We start from the raw sequence: 23,290 nt of genomic DNA on the forward strand, positions 1-23,290 counted from the left end.
ACGGCGATCCTCTCCACTAAATTTCTAGGTGAAAGTACAATGATGTAGGAGGAACATGGGTGTCTGGATGGGAGGCAAGGATGGCCGGCCACACTTCACCCTTCAGGCCCGTAGCTAGAACTGACCTCCAGGGGGGGGGGGGTGCTCACGGGTTATCAGGGGGAGGCTTTGTAAACCAAGTCCATTTTCAAAAGTTTATTAGTATTAAATGACGGTATATTATGTGTGTCGGGGGTCATTAAATTAATTTAAAATGTAAAATTTAGAAATATCATACAAATACTACAGTTTCTTTTTCTATATCTTCTAAAACATCTCTTGAAGTGCTAATGACTGCTACTGACACCATCTCTTAATACACACTCCATACTATTTTTGATGATACAGATATTTAAGTTAAAATGTACAATATTCACTTCAATCATAGTGCCTACCATACATTCCACCCCCGGCCAAAGCAATAAAACTTGGGATCTGTTGACATTTAACGCAGATGCGGAAGGAATGGGGATAATGACATCAAAGTCACACATTTCTGTCAAACGAGAGGCTGCAACAAGCGCAGGGAAGGTACAGATAAATAAGGCTCCCTGTGAAGGAACCTTCTAAAGTCTAGAGAATCTTCTAAACACTTGCTGCTGCTTAGACTTCTGCTCATAAACAAGATAAACGAACGAAGTTGTGAACAAATTAATATATTCTGTCTACATTTTCACTCTTCACCTCAAACAAATTAGAATACAAAATAGTTTTACCTAATGTCAAGGGGACTGGCGGCAGTGCCAAAGGGGCTGACCCTCCCTGGCCTCTGCCTGGCTACACGCCTGTCACCCTTAGAAATCGAATGTCAACATAAGGGCAATAATTTACAATACCGGACCCTTCTGTAATTTCTATGCTACTGCTTATACTCACGAAATAAAATTGCAGGATACGAAAATGTCGTCTTCGATGAAGAACGTTTGCCGTTCAAGTGCTACGAAAATAAGATTTTTTATCGGTTCGTTATCACAATTAGCGCAAAACTATTCACGGATAGCCCCACTGACCATTCTCGGTAAGGTTACGTAAGGCAAGCATAGTTAACATTTGGGATCGTAGTAATGTCAGGAATGTATATTTCGTTTTTTAAGTTATGGAAACACAAAATCTTCGGTAAATAATGAGCAATCGTGCATGTCTGTTAAGATCACGGACCACTCAATTTCGCTTATTTTGCAATTTCTCCACGTGACCCCAAATTTTAACTTTAAATTCGTTATTAGGAGGCCTCAATTAGTGAGTATGCGAAATATTACAAAAACGGTGAGAGGTCCGGTAGTATAAATTCGCTCCAACATAAGTATAATTTTATTTTGATTTATATTAATGCGATAATTTCAAATTTAAGTGGTGTTTTTTGAGGGGGAAACACTATTATTGGGGTATTATGCCCCTTGGAAAAATACCCTGTTTGTCCCTCCGTGGATAAAATCTGCGGACATCCATGATAATGGGGGTGGTCAATTCCCCCCCCCCCCCGCCCGTGCGCACGTCTATGGAATGAACCGCTTTTAAATACGATCATTGGGAATTTCCAGACTGTTCGGAATCCCGAAAAGTCACGAGCGAGTTTTTGTTCCTGATAAGCGCACACTCCTAACGCCAAGCATTTATCATGTCCGGTACGCCACTTATTTGTCCGTAATTTGTGAAGAACGGGATTATACAATGATTCCCATGCCACGTTATCTACAGGGAGAAGGAAGATGTATAAATGAAGTATTCGAGTTACGTGATGTTATTTGCGATAATTTTCAGGCTAAGATATAAGTTCAATTTACTAATAAGAGGAAACGATAATGTTTTGACCAGCTAGTTCCCTGTTGGCACAAATACCAGTGTATCTACGGTGATTGACAATTATTGAAGTCCAAGTGCGAAAGCGAGAACCGCTAGAGATGTTTAAAAAAGCAGACGACAGATAAGGTAAGTATTGTTTTATATGTATTCAGGAACTGACGTGTATTGTATTTTCTTCAAGCATTTTAGGAATCTTCAAGGTATGTTAATTTAATTATTTCAGATAATCTATTTGTTATCTTTCGGAACTTGTTTTCGGCACAATGTACGAATTTGTATAGTTGTTCTAATTTTGTTTACTACTATTTTTCTCACAATCATGATATCTAATGTACCATATTTATACTTGTTGGTAGATTAAACTGTCTTATTGATTACTACTATATTGATGGCCTATGTATTTCAGTGGGTTTGATTAATTATACTTAGTACATTTTAGGGGCTTACGATTATTATTTACATTTTTTAAATTTTTTTATTTTTTTATTGGGGAGCAAGTTCTATCACCAGGCGGTGAGACTAGAAGAATGAGCTATTTTCCCAGAAGTTTAAAATTTAGTACTAACGTTACATTTTATACATTGTTAATGTTGTATAAGTTAAATAATTCTCACTAGCTATATAGTATAACATGGAGAAACAAAAGGCCCAAGTTCCGATTGTTTAATTCCGATTTCCTCATGGCACACAGGCATTTTTTTTATGGTTCAATTTCTGTTTATGTCTCTTAACACATACCTTTGAGTTTTAGCGATTACTTAATGCGTGTTTGCTTGAGAATGGGCATTCACTTCCATGTACTCCTGTATGATTCTTCTCTTTCAACCAGCCATTCGCTTACTGTCATCTTTGTTATGGACTGCTAAGTGGCTTCATAGTTAGGCTAGGGTTACCAGATATCCTCTTTTAACTAGACATGTCATCTTTTTCGGGTAATAAAAATGGTCGGGTTGGGTTTTTAGGAAAATGGGGAAATGTCCTCTTTTTGGGGTATAGAAAGCTGCTTCAACTTCAAGATTCGTAACAAAATTTTATATTTGTAAGTAATTGTTAATATTGTTTCAGTGTTCAATTTCGAAGTTAGGAAAAACAACATGGGCAAAGACAAGACAAAAATTGTTGGACATTTGCATCTCTTCTGTTGTCGCCAGCGTACTGGGTGAGGTTGATTTCATAGCATTTGTGGTGAATTGCAAGTTTAGAACAATAAGAATATGCGAGATGCTTCCTTTGATTTAAGTTTCATGACAGAATTCACAAATATAATATTATAAATATATATGTATAATATATAGTATAATATTTCTGTAAAATCTTTTGTGAAATCTTAATGTCCTCTTTTTTAAAGTTTGTTATGTAGGTTAGGCGAGTCAACATCTTTAAATGCTTTTATGGTTAGCTTAGGTTGGAATGCCTTGTCGATGGGAAGCGGGGATGCTTGCGTAAGGTACTTTTTACGTCTTTTTTTATCGCCAATAAATTGAACTTTTTGGAACTCCATACGGTGGTAGTTACTTTCACCAAGGCGCAAATTTACTGTAACAATCATTCTACAATCCTGCAATACTTCATTTTCCTCCTATGAAACTTTGAAAAAAATCATTGAGCATTTTAAACCATTACCAAAAGAAGATTATCAATAACATTATAGAGTCCCCTTGAATCTAACTGTTCAACCTATACACCATTGAAATTTCACACTATATTTTTTCTATAAAGAGAGACACCCAACATAACTGCCTGACCAAAAAACATAAAAAAAACTGCAAACATGAATTCAAGGCCGAAATTTCACGTACACATGCTTGATCGTAACTTTTTGTCTTTTTTTCAATTCTGTGATTGAAGAATTGTTATTTAGAGGTATTTTCCAGAATTTTGCTCAATTCATTTTATGTTCTAATACTAGTCATCTGTGATGATAACAATAGTATAAATATGGGCCGATCAGCCCAGATTCTTATCCATTTTTCATTTGATATTCGAAGTATATATATGTCTCATGAGCTTTGCTTTGGTTCCCCTTCGTGCTCTTTGGGGTGTGGTTCATGTGGAGGATTAGCATAGGGTGCAGTACAGCCCTCTTGGTCCATACACAAACTCGTTGCATCCTGGCACTCGTTGAGGAGTTTGTGGTTTTGCTATTTTGATTGTGATGATTTCTGTGTTGATTTTATTTATTATGTGTCTTGTCCTGAAGTTTCTTGGTGCTCATTGTGGCGAGGTTTGTGTGTGGTGCAATACACTCCACAGTCCTCTCATTTCCATGCACAACTCGTTTTTTGCCCAGGCACTTGCTGCGGGTCTCAGCATGGATGAATTCATTTGATTTAATATTGTCAGGTCTTGAACCCATTAAGCTCAAGACCGCTGTCTCGGGGGGGGGGGGGGGGGGGTGATATTATTTATGTGTTTTTACTTGTTTAAGTCATTGTATATTTGTTTTGACTGACAAAGCTTGTTTTTATTGATTTATTTTGTTCATACACTTATATGCATTTTGACTTTTTAAAAAATGTAAATTCATAATTGAAATAAAGAAATAGATTCCTGGATCTATATTTCAAAATATATTCTGAGTGATATTTGACTGCAAATCTTAACACATTTCCCTTGCTCGGAGATGTGTCATTTGTATGAGTGTGTAGTCTCATGCTATGTATTGATGCTATTATTATTGATAATATTGTTATTGTTGCTAATATATTGCACCCCTAAGGCCTGCATATTTGTGGCACCCATTGTAGTCTAAAAGGTTGCCAATTTTTCCTAATTTGGGCAATCTATCTCAGTGCCTGGACACCCCTTCCTGGTCCCCTTGTAGCTGGGTCATTACCATACCATTTCGATCAATTTCTAATTAATTTGTCGCCTCACCATTTTTAAAAATATTTTTAATTTGACCACTTATTTCAACATCTTTCAAGTGTTCAAAACCGTCATTGACATTTTTTTTCAGGCTTACGTTTGGATCTGGCAGCCATTTTTAATCAGTGGCATGCGGTGATTTTAGCATTTACAGACCTTCACACAAATCGCTGTAACGTCTGTTCTATAATTCCAAATGTAATGATTCAAAAACAATTCTCTTCAAAAATAAATGTGCTTTCTTTTTGTGTATTATCATTTTTGCTTCCAGATTTTCACTCCAAGAGTTTTAAAGATATTTGAGTGGTTCATTACTTTTGACTCACCCTGTATCTACATATAATACATAGTTTCATATTTATTATACATTTTAAATAAGTCTACGTTTCATATGTATTTATAGTTAGTTATCTTTTGCCTTGCAGTTTCTTCATTTCCCAGTTCCATGCTTGCTTCATTTAGTGTTGTGAAGGGGCTATTTTGGGGTACATTTAATCTTAAATATTTTCCTTATTCGGAAAAATACAGTCACCAAATTTTAATATGTTGAGCATGAAGAGTTCTTACTGTGGTGCAAATTTCAGAATTTTCCTCCGTCCCCCATTTGGAATACAGGGCATCAAACTTTTGATTGTTTTCAAACTTTTCACTTTTGGGTAGCTTATAGAGAAAAAGGGGGCCCAGGCACCTCATATGTTTAACAATTTTCGGGGTTACCTGGCACCGTACAGTAAACATGAGAAATATGGTTAAGGTGTTTTGCCCCCTTCATGGTTATTTTGTGCTCTAAAGATGAGAAATTATGAAAAAATCTATCTGGTTTATTGTAGTAAGCATGAAAACTACTAATCTGGAAGCAAAAAATATATTAAACAAAACAGAAGGGCATTTATTTTTTAAGAGAATTGTTTTTGAAATATTGCATTTGGAATTATAGAACAGAAGTTACAGCGATTTGTGTGAAGGTCTGAAAATGCTAAAATAACCGCACACCACTGATTAAAAATGGCTGCCAGATCCAGACGTAAGCATGAATGAAAATTTCAATGTCTGTTTTGAACACTTGAAAGATATCAAAATAAGTGGTCAAATTATAAATATTTTTAAAAATGGGGATGTGACACTGGTTGGTCGAAATGGTATGGAATGACCTAGCTATGACTTTGCTTGCAATGCACTTCCTATTGATGGTATTTGGAAACTGTGCAAGTCAGTGTGTCATATGGATAAAAATGAGTACCTACTCATTTTAAATAAAAGAAAGAAATTAGCCCTTATTACATTTTGTGCAAATGAAAAGGCTGAGAACTTTCTCACTTTAGGAGCACTTACTTTTGTGGTGGTATCTGATCCAGTTATGAGCATGTGCTTCTATTTTGATGTGATTAGAATATAGCAAGTTCTCAGTAACCAAATAGGAGAGCACTGGTATAAACACATACGTGTACATGACTGTGTTGTGTGCACATGTATGTATGTCATTAGGTTTGGAGTTATGACATGGAGAACCTTACTGAGGTTAAAAATTCTGGATTAGCAACATGTTTTGCAGGACACCGTTGTAAAAAAGAAAAGAAAAAGAGAGCATATTCACTATTTTGGAGTGGCATTGCTGGGGCAGACTGTAGGATATGACCCTGAAAGAAAGAACTCACCTGCAGAAATCACTCAATGCTTGCTTCACTGACAAGGATATAACATTGTATTATATTTTTCTTCAGTATCTTCAGATGAAAGAATTCAAGATGTGTCTTTTATTTCCTTCAGTACCATCAATATGCATGTTATATATATTGCAACTACATAACATATCTACGTTGCAGTAATAGAAGGAAATAGTAAATTTCATTTCATTTGATTTGATTTATTTTACTTCGCTTTTTGTGCCACTTTTGGCTAATTTGCGAAGATGGGGATGAGTGATGATGATATGATGAAACTGTTGAATGGACACTCACAAATATCCATGCCCAGGCCAAGATTCGAACCCGGGACCCCTAGCATCGTAGCGCGAGGAAATAGTAAACACTCACTACACAAATTGAAAATTTCTATTTTTTTTTGTACTTTGGCCCCATGTTCATTCACTCTGCAGCTTAACCAGATGATGGTAGAAGATAACAATATGGCCGTATTTAGGGGGGGGGGGGGGTTAGTGTTCAAACCCCTCCCGAAACTTCTGGCATGTTGGATTAATGAAGTTCAGAAACCAAAATTTGTAACTCATTTTCAAATAATTATTCGAAGCTTCACAAAAATACAACATGAAGACAATAGGACAATCGAGCAAGATTTTCAAACATTTGGAATTCCTGAAACTTGAGCAAAAGAGATTTAACTCTCGGAATCCCAGCCCACCTTCACTTCTGCTGTCCTGTTTCCAGTGTTGTTCCTGGGTCAGACTGAATCTTTAAATTCTCCGAACCTAGGATCTCCAGTTTCATAGTGCGTAATGTTCACTATGCAGTCGATCTAGGACACATTTAACTTATATGCGGTCCTGTAAAACACATACTTCTGCAATGCATGGTGGTTGTATATAATGCTGTTTGGTAAGTATAGGAACAATTATGAGCGTCGAGAAGTGGGACTGAATCAGCCCATAGGACCCCCCCCCCCACCCTTTCCTAGAATTAACATCGTTTATTGCAAGTTGCAAGATAGAGGAACGTTTGTTATTTTCATTGTTAATAACAGAAATAAAGTTCATCTAGTTAGTATTTGAACAGAATAATAAAAGAGAAACTGTGTTAGATGGAAAAATTGAGGCCACAGTACAGGCACCAGGTTATGTTCTTTTCTTTTTAATATTCTACTATTTAATTCAAAGAACAACTGGTTCCACAGTTTTCAAAATTCGAAAAATTTTGGTCAATCAACATTAACTTTATGTGACTAAAATTTCCCTCTAACTTTTAAAGCTTTTTCTTGAAGGTATCTAACATTTAATAAAATATATTAACGGTGCATTTCAGTACACACGGTATGAAATGTAAAAAAAGATGAGAAAGAAAAGCAGTTGTATACATACTCATCTGATGGATCGAGTAGAAAAGTCTTCTCAAGGATATAATAACAGCAATAATAATAATAATTATTATTGTTATTTTGGAACAAATTTGTTCATTGTCATGAAATTTGAATTATTATTACATAACAGTAATTATTGTTATTATTTCTATTATTCAAATTTCTGGCAACGCCCATTGGAACAATTATGAGTGAACCTCCCTGAAATTTTTTCCTGGCTACAGCCATGGATAGCAACATAGGTAAGATAAAAAGGCATGAGTGTTTGTCTGTTTGTCCTATGCAAAATGTAGGACATATGTGGCTGGAATGGTTATCGAGCTGCTAGGTTGAGTCCAGGGACATTAGTAACCCTCATAACTGATATGTCAGATCTTTCCTAGTCAGGGGCGGCACCAGAAATTTTCGACCGGGTGGGCAGAAGTTGCTTATTGATAGATTAGGGTGGGCAGTATAAATGTAAGACTGAGTATACGAGTACGAGTATATGTGTATGTAAGACGTATGTATCCCCCTCTCTCTTACACTCCCGATTTTCCTCTTACTTCTTTTCCCTTTCCTTTTCTTATCTATTCTCGCATCTTGTTCCATTTCCTTTCGCTTTGTCTCTGATGGACACAATTATTTCAAGGGAGTGTTTACCCATGCGCAGCCATGCAATCTAATCACATTCTTTCATGCATGTTAATACAGTGAAATAAATGTGAAGTAGGTTTAAGCTTGTGTTGCAAATACAAGGCACATACTTGATTTTTATGTATTCGGCTATAGTGATAGAAAGTACGATGGTAGACAATCGTGAAGTTTCTCGCAATTTAAATGCATGTTCCTGAGGATAGCATTTTCATCGTATGAGTTTTGACTGAAAGAGTTTTCTTACTCCTTGGGGGTTACTTTTCTTAGCTTACAAGGTTTGTACAACTGACAAATCTATCTGAATATTTGTAGTAGCGGCGATTGGGTTCCAACATTTGAGGGGCAAAGACAATATACGTTTCCTTGGTAGCATAAAGAGGCCATAGTGCGGGGTCAATAAGTGGCAAAATATGGCGGGGGAACCGCATCCCCCACTTCCCGCTCCTCCTAATCGCCGCCACTGAATGTATGGATTAAAATGAACGTCTTATTAGGAATGATTTAAAACACACACGGAAAACAAATTCTTTGTTCACTGTCCATGAAGTATTCCTAGGCTAATGAAAGGCTATTTTGACAAAATATCACTCGTCATAAGTAATAAACAAGTAAGATTGAAAAATCTGTTCAGAATTGAAGATATTATTAGCTAACTTGCTATTCGTTTTCTGAACTGTCATGTTACTAATGCGGGAGAATCAATACACGTATGGTTACATGAACATACTTTTGAGGTAACAAAATTATTTAGGACACAAGGAATTCATCTAAGTTGATCACCGTGCCAGTAATAATTCATCTATTTTTCATATATGACTTGGGTTGTATGGCGTGACCATTTCGAACAGACTAGAATGTCAACCTCTATCCTGTGCAGCATACCCTGGAAACTTTATTCTTTCAGGGCAACGAGTCCCTGGTGCTTGGAACCACTGTCAAAGTAATAATTTATGAGGGTTTGTATTTTGAGTGTCAGCATGTGTTTGTATTCGATCCTTCGTTACTTTCATCTAATCACCATTGAACCTTATCATCGTCATTATCAAAATTAGCAGAAATATGACTTCAAATAAAACAAATCAACCACAACTTACTCTTCCAAAAATGGAGTTTCATTAGTCCATAGCTCTTAGAAAGATGAGGTGGTAGTTTCATTTGCACAGCGTTTCATTAGTGGATCAAGGCAGCTAATTCCGTGAACAGTGACGTTGTTTTCCGAGAGTCTCAAATATTTGTCTCAGGGATTCACCCTCTTAAAATGGACGCATCTTCTGTGGTGATAAAATGCCACGTTTGGTGCGAGATCTTTCTGTGTGTATTTTCCCCAATGGCAAAACGCAGTCGCATTATAATGAAGAGGTCCTGTGTTCGACTCCCCCTCCTCTGGTGGAAGCACAATGCACACTGGTTCGGACTACACGTTAAACTGTAGGTTCAGTCCCGATTAGCCTATCTGAGCATAAAAGTGGGTTTACAAACAAACTAACAAAATCGTCTTCTGGGTACTTCGTGACATAACTTTTTTTTATTTACTTCAGCTGCATCTACAGATTCTGTTGATATTTTCGGTTGATTAATGTGGCAAAATTTATGTGTGGAAAGAGGGTACTAAATAGGATAAGCTACTCATTAGCAATTGAATAATTCTGTACCTTTTTCCATACATAACTGGTTTATTAAAATTTATTCACTTCAGTATTGTAGTGATTATTGTGATTCCTTCTTATTAGTAGAATGAATATAAAGTTGATATGTCGCATACCATATTGGTATTTGAAGATAACAGGTATATAAAAATTGTAATGAAATAAAAAAAGGGACACTTCTGGAATTTCAATGCAGAGCTAATTAAAACTATATTATACTCACAAACCGTTCACCTGTCCCTATTCGGGGCAAGATCAATCCAATCTTTTCCATCCTTGCCGATTTCTTTTAGGTCCATCTCAACGTTATCCCTCCATCCTCGTCTTGGCCTTCCTTCATGTCTCTTACCATCAGGTTTCCCTACAAGAATCGTGTAAACTATTTTTTCCTCTGCCATTCGTGTAACATGGCCTGCCCATCCAAGTCTTCTTGATTAAATTATTCTAATAATAATTATAAAGTCGAAATAATGTATTGTGTTGCCGGAGGAAGTTACGCTAAGATTATGTTTTTATTTGTTTCTTTGGAGATTATTTTAACCATATCAAGGCCGGAATTTATATACGTAATGTGGAGGTTCGGAGCTGCAGTCCTCAAGTTCAATCTAAATTCTGATCTAATCTTGATCATACCCTGCATAATTTTGAGCCTCCTAAGCCTACTAACTGCTTTTAATCATGGAAGTAGCTATTCATTTGATCACATTTTTTGTTTCAATAGCTCTAGTATTTACTTTTACTTTCTAATGACAAAATTGACTTTATATGGGTTGATAATAAATGTGAACATTTCTAGCATAGATAATATTCACAAGTAAAATGTACATGTTATGAACACCAGAATACACTTATTTATCGAATCATTCATATAGCTATCTCCAAGTATATGTACTTATTGAATTTGATTGGGTGGGCAATCGGGTGGGCACAGGAATTTTTGGGTGGGCGCTTGCCCACCCGTGCCCACCCCTGTCGCCGTCCATGTTCCTAGTGTTTCCAGAGGTGCCTAATGTTATGGGTGGATGAGTAGTGATTGTTGATTCTGAGTTTCCGAGGGAATCGTGTGTGTGTGTGTGTGTAGTAAAGGCCACCATATGTCTGTTGGGCAGCTCCCTGATGGCATAATGATAATATCATTGCCTTGTAATTAAGGAATACCAGGTTCGATACCTGGAATTGGTTTGGGTCCCACTTTAAACTGTGGGTCCAGCCTGGATTAGCCCATCTGTGCATAAAGTGAACTTAAAGCAAAACTCCACAACAGCAGCCGCAAGTGTTGCAAGGTGTTCCTTCTTGAGAATGTTTGTACAAAGTGGGCCAGGAAAAGGTAGCCACAGCCTAAAAAAAAACAAGCAAGTGCATAATGTATAACTACTATTACCATTATTGCTGTCATTGCAATTGTCGTTTTTCTAAAGCTTTGGCAACATATTCACTTGTCATAAGAGGTGCTGGAAATGGCCCATTTTAAATGTACATGGTGTGTGGAGCTGGGCTACTTATTCGTGGCCCAGCCAGTAGAACATAATGCAATCAGCTTGGACTTGCTGCTTCTTTCATCCAATTCATACTAAATATAATTGTAGTTCATTTTATGAAATAGAATATTATTTCCTCCAACTTTATTGAAATAATATTATTTCTCCAAAATACATTTTTTTAAAATAAGTACATTCCTTCTAAGTACTATTAAAAATTATTTATTTGCAATATTCATAGTATTTATTTTGAAGTTCTAATTACACACATTAGTTTAGTAGACAAGTCACATTTCTCTGTACGTGGTGAAGTGTTTGCAAGAAAGAATCAGCTGTGTATTTTCTAGACAATTGCGTTGTTTGAATTAAAAATTTTCTATTGTATCAATCAGGTTCAAATCTCATTGTGAAGCATTTAGTGGAACGTTTGAATTGATGTGTACTGTAAAAACAAAATTAAGTTTGTGATAATGAAAATAATAGTATATAGTAAGTAGTGCTGTGTGTAAACAAGTGCTATGAACTGTTTTATTGCTTATTGAGTCTAAATAAATTTGGTACCAATAAACAGTTTGATCTAGTTTATTATTATTTTTAGACATTTTTTCCATGAAATGTAAGTTCAGGGTATAGGAAATTTTATGAAGAGAAAGTCGAGTGTAAGTAAAGAAAAATATCTGTTATTACTTCGCCCTGTACGACTGAGTCAAACTGAAATATTATAATTTTTTTGAGCTGCAGATAATTAAAGTTACTCAGCGTCTTCCACCCCAAGGGAAAAATTGTATTCCATTGCCTTTGTCATTCTGGGTAGTTCGAGTCTCTGGTGGATATGATCGTCTGTTCCCACCCCAGCCATAATTGTCTCGTTTTGTAGATTGCAAATTTATTGGTTCGTCACAATCTCGTTGTGCTACTCTGTTAAAGTATCTTTGTAAGAGAAATTCAGCGGGTATTATAAGGCTACGCTTGCGTCGAGTTTGCCCACTACCATCACCCCCGGCGATGTCGCCTTCACTGTTCAGAAGATCGAATAAGTTTTCTGGCTGCTTCTCTGCATCTGGGGCGCGTTTTCCGCCCCAACTGGAAAATCCTGGCCCATTGCGTTTCCCACCCCAGTTAGAAAACCCAGTACCTTCCCGCTTGTAATTTAATGCTGGCAGATCAGTGCTGTCCATACGTTTCCCTCCCCAGTTAGAGAATCCAGATCGCTTGTCGTCCCAGTTCAAATCGTGTAAAATATGCTCTTCACTGTCACGTTTTCCTCCCCAGCTGTTGAAGGAAGAACCACGTTTTCCACCCCAGCTGTTGAAGGAAGAACCACGTTTTCCTCCCCAGTTATTGAAACCAGGTTGACGCTTTCCTCCCCAGCTGTTGAAGTAAGAACCTCGTTTTCCACCCCAGCTGTTGAAAGAGGATCCACGTTTTCCTCCCCAGTTATTAAAACCAGGTTGACGCTTTCCTCCCCAATTCGAAAAACCTAACCGTTTGTTGTTTCCTGTGTTAGCACACCCTGCACTTGATTCTCCCGTTCTCTGGTTTCGAGATTCTTCTTGTGAAGGCGTTGCATCTTCTACTGACTGAAGAAGTACGTGCTGGACTAGTTGGCAGAGAGATGAAATGGACGATGAACTCTTGGACTGGTCATTGCATGCCTGTATGAGATCAGGAAGGGTAGAGTTTTCATCTTCTTGTAATGTGATTGGTTGAGCCTCATTCCAGGGTACTACCTCACCATCGGCCGCTACTAATCCTAAAAATAGCAACGGAAGCCAGCAGAAGGGCATCCCTGAAAGTAGAAACGGAAGTTTTGTTGTTTATTTGCATAATCATTGTTCAGTCAACAGTAAATGGGGCATTCCAGCGTTACGTGTGTGACATTTTACACACAAAATTAAAGATTCTAGACAGGAGATTGGATTAAAATATTCATTATGAACTGATTTCATAGAATTATGAATACTATGTGGTGTCTGCTAACAAATGATAGAAAGTTGATTATGATGGCATAGGCTGAATGCATGAAAAACATTACCAAGAGAGCGTTACGTGTGTGATTATATTATTAACATTATATTTCGGGAGGCAAGGTCAGTATTAACTTATCCTGCAACGAAGTTATGCCTTCACTGACATTCGAGATATACGAGGTATTATCCAAAATTTTTAGGATGGTGCTGTCATCTGGACAGCAGCTGTAGTCGTGCGATGTAGTAAACTCTGTACCAGCTAACTGTAGACCAGGCGAACGAGAACAAGTCTCTGCGCAAGTAGTGACGCGAGACGGCTCCACCAATGAACAGTGAGAGAAACGGGAGTGTGTAATGGGCGACGGGAGTTAATTTGCAAAAGTTTGAAAAGGATAATACCGAACGCACATGGCAAACGGACGGTATTTTTATCTCCAGGTCCGTACGCTTGGTTTAAGAATTTCTTAGGGAAGTATTAGGGATAAAACTGCAAGAGCAAATTTTGACAAGCTGTGCATTTAGCGTACCGACTAAAGTCTGGACCGTACGTCCGTACATGCCATGAAGTTTCCGTACATGTACAGTCAGGACCGTACGGTTGGCAACGCTGCACTTTCACCACTCGATTTTCCTCCTCCTCCTCTGCCGCTATGCGCGGCCCTGCTCTACAGTTAGCTGGGAAAGGGTATAGGTGTTAGTATACTAGCACTCTTGGAAAATTTGAAAATTAGTTTTTTTTTGCCTTACAATTCTTAACCTATATACATTCTAAAATTAGGTATAATTAGGATATACTAAATACTTTGAAAAGGGTATCCGGCTTTTTAATTTTTTAAAAAAATAGTGCGTATTTAATGCACATTTTCCCATGTTGTAGCATATGATCCGCCTTCCACTGAGAGTATATTTTTTTGGGGTTGAGGGAATTTCAGGGAGTCTGAGATCCAACTGGAAAAGTTTCAAATACGACGCTGAATATAAGACATGATTTCAGACACTTGACGCATGAGATGATCATTTATGTGTGTGTGAATCACCGAATACTTTATTACAAATTCTTTTAAATGGAGAAGTTTTTATGTGAAACCTTGTTAAAGTCACTTAATGTACAGATAGGCTTTTTCAAACTGGGGGCATAGTGTAAAGCGGGATCCGAACCAGCATGTGCTCCCAGAGAGAATCAAACTCGGATCCTCTTGATTACAAGACGATACGATACCGGGGAGGAAAATGGATAATTATTTTGAAAATCCCCGAAATCACAACTCCATTTTCAACAACGTAATGTGTCATAAAGTAGAAGAAAATTAATGCTAGACTTGGAAATAGCTTCCATCAGTATTTGCATAATCAGTTGGTTATCAAATTTCATTCATTTCCACATGAATACGTATCTAGTTCGCGTTTTGTGCAATGTTAATTATGATACAAGATAAATAGGAGACTCTAAGTTTATTTTGGAAGAGTTGAATTTCCAGAAACTGTTTTCAAGTGCTCCCTCCCTCTTGTGCAACCACAGAGAGCTAAAATAATACCACGGAGTGCGCTGTTAAATCGTGGAGTTTAGATCTATTGTTTTCATTGCGCCCCAAGTTTGAGATGTTTTCGTAGGGAGGATTTTCTTCAGAATTATAATCTTCATCGATGAAAGTTACTAGCAATGGTGGGAATAAGGAGTACATTTCAAGTTAAAAACCAGAAATTCGTCCTCATTATAGATGCTCAGATAGAATGAGCTAAAGGCCGTTTCAACGTCTTTAAGGTCGCAAGATTTCTCTGTAGCCTACGTATTGTGACGTAGAAAGTCGAGGCTTAAATAAAATCCTGTGGATCTATTCAAAGCTCCCTTCTGTGACTTAATGGAACATGCGCACTAGCTAGATAATACGACCGTTGCACATCTGATTCCCAGATGTAAGAACTTGATTGAGATAGGACCGAAGTGAGCTTAGTGTGCCTCCTTTATGGGAGTATTCAGCAAAACTGACAAGAAAACCACTCTTGTATATACGATCCGTCCTTTGTCGATGTCATACGAAGAAACTAATGCTCTCAAATATTAGCTTCAAGCAACATAAAATGACAAAATGGATCTATTTATGAGGCTGTATAAGTCATCAGATCAGAAATAGGTAAACTTTAGTTGAAGACCACGTATATAATGTTCACGTTTGATTGTGTGCGCTAATGAATATTGAACGAGGTGGCATTTATCCCAGTTGGTACTCTATATGCCAGTGTTTCATATCGGAATTAAATTATGGACCTTGGTTCATAAGCGCTGGTTCAAACGTTCTTCATCTGGCAAATTTCAGAAAAGAGGCCTTCTTCTGAGAGGATAACTATGAGTCTATTCAAAGCGCGTGTGAATGCAAGCAGCTATTTTGACATTTAGCCTACTTCCTCATTTGTTACTTACATGTTGTGTATAGCACTTGTATCTTACCTCAGAAGCTGAACAGCCATGGGCGTAGTTTGGAAGGGACTAGGGGTAAACTCCCCAAAACCAGGCATTAGTCCCCCCCCCCGAACACATGCGACATGTGCACCTAGTAATTTTGGAAAGAGAAACTGCGCAAAAAATTAGAAAAAGCAGACGAAACTCCGCCTATGTAAACGGTCATGGCAAACTAAGGAGGTTCTGGCGACTGGAAGTAACCAAAGATTTGAGGCTCGTTATTATTTCTTCCACACTTGCCGATTATCGTCTTAATTATCACGTATTCTTCCTTCCACTTCTAATGGTTTGAGTTACTCGTTCCACTACCTTCGTTTTATCACTCGAAAGTGCCAATTTTATATTTTTAGGCAACCATCAATTATTGTCACGGGTGTTTTTTAGGGGTGCAAATAGCTTACGTGTTATTGGATCAACATAGTTGTATTATTAGTTAACTATTACCAAACATGTGTCTGCTGAAAGACAAGTCACTCCAAAATTTAGCGTGAGAAAAGCATTTCCTCGGATCACTTCTTCGAAGGGTGTAGCAGTTAACATATCCACACCTACTCAGAATGTCTTGTGTTCAAACTAGGGATGGTGGATCCATACACACAAGCCTAATGGGTTCGGGATTCAGATTTTGGTTTCAGTAGTCTGAATTTAGGTATCCGAGCCTTGATTCGAATATCTTGAATCGTGGATATACTGGATCTAGAATTCGAATTCCAGTGGATACGAATTGGAATAATTTGAATCCCTCCTGAGGCAATCCAAGCGAATTCTGTTGTACTGCCTTTCATAAATGTTCGCGGGTGATTCTTCTCAATTTCTTATCTTCTTCCTCACATCTTTTCCATCGAAATTAACATAAAGGTACGAATAACGCATGTTAAATTAAATAAATTGAACCAACCATCAAGGCCCATATTAAGTCATTATTCTGCTTTTCACTGCACCAGGCGTGCCACAGACGATGACACATTTGCATGGAGCAGCATCTATTTTTCAAACTTGAACTCCATGACACCTTGGTTTTGGCGTTAACCACAATGGGATCGATAGGACGTTGTACCCTCGCGCTGGGACATCGTTTTGCAAAGACTGTGAACATTGTATGTGATAACAGACGTTTTCTTTTGATATAGTTTTTGTACTTTACATTTTATTTACTGTTAATACAGAAAAGCAGGTCTTCAAAATTTCCTCGTGTAGATAGGCACTTGTAGCTTTGTAATGCCTTACTTTGCTAAGATGTACAAAATAGAGGTAGCTTCCTTGTATTTGAAGGTTCAGAAGCACGAAAAACGTGAACGAAGTGCTATAAATCTGAGCCACCCGATGACTAGTGTGTTGAGCTTTTAAATTACGAACCAGACATCGAGGTTCTGGATTCTAGTCCTGGTCCGGGTGATTATTGTCTTTTATTTGATGTGATTACCGTTCATCCTTATCGTCGAAATTAACGTAAAGAAGTAGAAATCCAGTACAAGGTACCGTTCATAATGATTTACTTTGCTTATTATGAATGAATTTTGTTTCTACAACATACAGGTAGGGACGTGAAGTTTTCGTTTTATTTTTCCCTAAATTTCGATGTTATTTTTTACTGCAATTCGATGTTATTTTTCGCGGTTTAGGGCAAAATTTGGTGTTATTCTTTACATGCATCTTTACTGTTCCTTCTATGCTTAAAATTTTCACATTGTTTTAGTTTGGGAAAATTGCGACACATTTTAGTTTTAATGACAAAAAGAATAAATTTATGACTTATTTTTGTGGGGAATGGCCAATTTTTTTTACATTTGGAAAACTATTTCAACTCATCAGCCACTAAATATGAAATGTTTATTGAATAATATCACCCAAATCTTTTAACACAGTCATACACATCACATTTCCCTAACAATGCCAAAAAAAACCTCTACGACCTCAAAATACAGTTTTGTGTACACACATACACAAGACCCCTAACCCCCTCCCCTGCAACACAACAGACGCTCCTCCCTGAAAATTTTCTCTTTCCTATGAAACTTCCCTTCTGGGAAGATCCCCCAGCGAATTCCTTTTCAGGAAGAGGTTCAACACTGTCTGCGCCAAACTGCAATAAATTAATCGTGAAGATCTCTTTTGAATCGAACTTTCACCAGCTAGACTAGAAATAACAGATCTAATAGCGCTTTAGGTAGTTCTTTTTCAACAGAAAAAATGTTATTCTCAGTTTATATTGCAAATTTCAAGGTGTTTTTCGCGTTAACTTGGAAAATTCGGGGTTATTCTGAAAAAAAAAAAAAAAAAAAGGAGACACAATTCGCGTTATTTCACGATACCGAAACACGGCAAACTTGCCTCCTTAACCTACCCAAATACATTCTAAACACTTTATTTTGCTTTCCTCAACTTTTCGGTGTTATCGTTAAAACGAAAACTTCACGTCCGTACATATAGGCTATACTGAAGAGTAGTGGATCTCAACCTTCGTGAGACCGCGGGTCGGTAAATTCTTTTTATTTTATTTTTTAAAGTACATTCTTCGATCCCAACAATTTTACTCGTAAATACCTTTCTAACTTTTTTTTTACACAATACAAGAATTAATATTCATCATTAAAATTAATTATTAAATAAATTATGGCATACTCATAAAGAGTAATAGTTCGATTATATCTAGGCTTTTCGACATGGTCGTATATAATAAAAGGGCTTAACAGGTCCAAACTCTTATCAGTGGTTTAGTAAACATTTTGAATTAATTTTATAATTAATAAAAATTTAAAAGTTACTAAGACGCTATAGGTTTTGAAATTTGTTAATATCAAGTAGGTGTTTTAAAAATAAAAGTTTAAATTAAATGTAGGCCTATCAAAAATAATATTGATAAGGTTAATTAACGTACATTCAGCAATATTTACAGCTACATTTTTTAGATAAATTGTTATTATTTATAAGTTAAAATTGTACTATTTTGTGGCTTTAGTAAGTTGAAAAGTTGAAACCTACCCATTACTTCTGTATATAATGCACGCACTGCACATGAAGCAGAATGTAGTTTTCTATTGAATTTTGGTGCGTTATTAAAGATAGTCGCGTATTTTTTCATGCAGAATTATAACTAAGCTATATTAAAATACCTTTTATCATTTACTTATTGCAATTGTTTTGCTTCATCTTAAGTAATAATTTGGATTATTGTATCAATATATGAACATCTTTTTTAGCTTCACCTTATGTAATAATTTGGATTATTGTATTAATATATGAAAATCCTCAACATTGAATAATAATAATAATAAAGTTTGTAATGAACCATGCATTCTTCTTGCTAGCCATCGACTAATATCGAACTACGTGTTTAAGGGCACAAAGCAGAATTTGATTCAAGGGCGTTGGAACATCAATCATACGCAATCATCCATCATCAGTCTTTTCTTCTTTAAGATGAATGTTTGTAGTTTCGGGACAAGTGGTGAAAAACAAATTGAACTCTGGCTGAAGGAAATGTTACCAAAGCTTATTGAATGTTGCAATCTTGTCAGAAACGAAATTAATTGGAGGATACGGGAAGAATGTATTGGGCCAGTTTCTCTCTGTCCTTCCTCCCACTTCCTGGTGTGGTCTTTAGATCTGGGCGATATTTAAGAAGTCTCGAAGAATGCCCTGTAAATCTTTGCTTCTCTCTCTCTCTCTCTCTCTCTCTCTCTCTCTCTCTCTCTCTCTCTCTCTCTCTCGTTGGACAGCGTAGTTTAATAATGCCGGAATTTTGTAAAATTATGCAGTATTAAAAAAAAAAATGATTGAATGATTTAGGTTATTTTTACGTCACTTTTCTTCCACTTTTGGCTAATCGCCGCGATACTAAATGAGCGATGATATGATGAAAGTGATGAAGGGACATTCACAAGGAACACCGGGATTCGAACCTGGAACCCCTCTTGTTGTAGCACCTTATGCTGTGCTAACCACTCTGCCACGGAGGTCGGCTTGGAGCAGATGTCCTTTGCTTATTCATCTTTTTACTTAAATTCTTGAACCCCACGTTTAAAAAGCAGAATGCTTAAACATGGACATGGCAATATGTCTGCTATTATATTTGCTGTTTGCTGTACAAGGCAAATAATTTGTTAGCGAGAAACAGGACGTTATTTCAAGGAGGGGTCGAGGGAAATTGTCCCCTCTGGTGCTCATTTATTACTTTTGGGAGGAGTACTATATGTATGGTTCATATAATATCCCGATGTTTCAAGAGTAGTTACTGGAACCCCTCCCCCACACTGGAATTTTTTGAAATATTACACTTACGAGAAATATAAGATTTACAGTGATGTGGTACCCTGTCATGGAGTTGACGTATCATTCCAATTCTTTTGGGATATTTTGAGCACCGGAACGGAACATTCCTCTCGGTAAGATTTACGTGGGATCTCATTTGTTGCGTGGGTTTTGTTCCCGACACATCCAATTCACTCGTGATCACTGTAGAAAAATCGCGATGTGTTGCTTCTCTTTGATTCATTCTGGACTGTATGAATCGCAGAAAGGGATCCGGTCTTTTGTCTTCTATTCAGCCTCTGCTATTAAAACTACTCTTACCCAATCCTTTTGTTCGAAGCGGTTTTTCAACGGCAGATGAAAAGTGTTCCGTGCATTCTATATGGCAAAGAACTGCAAACAATACAAGATTGAGGACAGATGGGATATCGCTTTCAATTCTTTTTTCTGGCAGAAGATCTGACAAGAGTGATTAATTGAGTTCTGTAGTTAACAGTGCTTCAGCAATTAAAGTTGTAGGGGAGATTTTTACAATATGTTTCTTGTTTGTTTCTGCAGCCTTTCATGTCACCTATAACCGGAATATAACACGAATGTATTACTATCTATTTTTTTAAAGTTGATAAATAGTATGAAATCTCTCCAATTTTCTTGTAGCGTCCAAGATAAAGGGCGGCTAAAGAAAGGATAACTGAATATTTTACAGAGAGCAGTTTATCCAATTTCGTATGAGGCTGGATGGAATCATGGACGGTCTACCATAAAGAAGCGAAACAATGCCTATGTGTAGAACGTGATTAATTACTTATTACAGTTTATACAATAATTAATATGATGGATGTAGGGTAGTAGAATACTGTACTATTCGTTTCCAAGACTAATTAATGCCTCTAAATGTCTTCATATATATCCTTCAGAGTTTTCTTCCGAATGATGGAAGTTGTGAGACTTAGTTCCAGATTCGACAAGTTTGCAAGAAATTACACTTAAAGGAGGGAAGCGGATAGGATTATTCTACTATATGATCCTATACCGAAAAGTTTCTTATGTAGTTGATGCGATATGTCTTTTTCGTCGACCTACAAGGTATACTAAATGTGTTTGCCCCTCACCCCCCTCCCGTCTCTTCAGTCGTGACGGTACTCTTTCGTTCACATTGCTCGTAGCATGTGACTAGGATAATGAGAAAGTTGTTAAGTAGAGTACATACAGCCCTGCAGTTTCTAGTCGTCTTAGTGCTCACTGTACCACACAGTAATCAAAGCGAAATATGTAAGACAGAGCTTGTATGGTGACGTAAAATTTTACTTATCATATTTAGTTCAGGACGCGCTCTTTCGTAAAAATTAGGAAATTGTGGCGTACGTATCAGTTACGTGCAAGATTTTTTTTATATAATCTTCCTCTTGACCTCTGCTTCTTGTAAATGTATTCCTCACTATTACGAGACTCATGAGATTTTAGAGTTTCCAATTTATTAGCATCGGAAATAAACGTAAATTTTGCAAGAATTGTTTTAATACAAGAGAAATTCTTAGCGCTATGTAGTTATCGAATTCAACAGAAACTATATATAAACATTTGTAAACATTCTGTGCAATCACCATAGAGTTTAGCCTTCTATTATTATTATTATACACAACGTTCGAGTTTCTTTGAATTCCTTGTGTTTTGAATGTCCTTTACCGGTGTAGAAAGACTCAGGAAACAGGGGAACAAAATTGCATATGATAGATCCCATATTTTTCTCTGAAAAATTTTCCATAAAATTTGTTTTATTTGTAATGCCCGGCCTTAAACATGACGCTGAAATTTAATGTTTTATTTCCTTGGTAAATTGACTTTAATTATTTAAATAATTATTGTGTCAGATTTATTTAGAAGGAAAATCCATTAGTTAAACTATTTCGGCTCCTGATTTAAATTTCGTCATCTACTACAGGTGACATCAAAATTGTAACTGGCTGGATTAAGAGGACGGACGGACGACGGTTATTTTAATTTTGTTTAGTCAGTGTTGTAGTTCCAAAATTTTCGCAGGGTATACGGTAAGTTTCGATTATAGTCCGCCGCAAATTGTGGAAAAGAGAAACAAGGGCATTGTTGATACCTTCGCATGAGACTTATGATGCTTTTATACTGCAAGTCATGTGAAGTCAAACTTCTACTTTGGGTTTCATTACAGCGCCTTGAATAACGTAGTGTGGAAAATGACTCAAGAAACTGGTTCCCCAGACGGATGAGAAACATAGATGGCAGTGCGATCAATGTCGGCGCTAATTTTCTTATGAAAGTAATGCGGCTTTGTTAGTTTTTGGAATATATTATGTAGATTTGTTTGTCTTGAAAGGCGGTACGTGAATTGACGGAAACAGTTTGTGGAGTGATTTGCAGTCACGAAATGACATTAATTTGGAAAGAAAAGTAAAATAAAATTAATAAATAAATAGCATGCGTAACACAAGAAGAAACATCGCAAAGTGATTCCGGACGTCAGGTGTTGGATTGTGTTCTAGAGTTTTATTTTTCTATGTTATTAGAATATAAATAGTATCCTGAGATATATTTTTCATACCGAGGCGACAAACCACAAGTGTCGCTTGGAAGCGAGCAGTCCGTAATGAATGCAGCCTTTCGAACCGCAGGGACACAAGCTCTGACTGCACCGTTTCCTCAAGGATATTTTACACCAAAGCGACACGCGACAAACGATACGAGGATTTCACACCAAAGCGACACGGGTCCTTCGGTCCAAGGCAACTTTCACACCGAAGCGACACATGTTGCTTGGAAACGAGCGAATCAAGAGCAACATCTCACATCGTAGCGGCATGACGGGAAGCACAGGCCACCGTTCGGTTGGTGAAATCCTCAAGCGACAAGTGTCGCGTGCCCCTTGTCGCTTTGGTGCGCAATCTCCCTAAAGCAAGACACTCATTACATCGCGCATGCGCAAACAACAAACCACGGCAACATGTTGCAAGCTATTGAGGAAATGGTCCAGTTTGAGCGACGCACAAGCGACTAAGCGACACGTGTGACTTATCGTGTCGCCTAGATCTGTTGTTGTAATGTGCGGTTTTTGGTGTCGCCTATCTGTTGTTCGCACAA

At 37.2% G+C, this 23,290-nt stretch overlaps 1 protein-coding gene across 4 annotated transcripts in view; it reads left to right on the plus strand.

Moving 5' to 3' along the window:
* The first annotated feature begins 1,757 nt into the window (after positions 1-1,757).
* Positions 1,758-23,290, plus strand: part of LOC145987635 (COMM domain-containing protein 4) — a 136,611-nt gene continuing 115,078 nt past the window's right edge. For 2 of the 4 annotated variants that reach the window (XM_083122095.1, XM_083122109.1), the window contains exon 1: positions 1,758-1,968. The gene's annotated coding sequence lies outside the window, so the exon portion shown is untranslated. The other 2 variants (XM_083122102.1, XM_083122119.1) reach the window with 2 other exon arrangements.

The sequence above is a fragment of the Lepisma saccharinum genome, chromosome 1, assembly GCF_977018435.1.
Source record: "Lepisma saccharinum chromosome 1, izLepSacc3.1, whole genome shotgun sequence".
Classification (NCBI taxonomy): Eukaryota; Metazoa; Arthropoda; class Insecta; order Zygentoma; family Lepismatidae; genus Lepisma; species Lepisma saccharinum.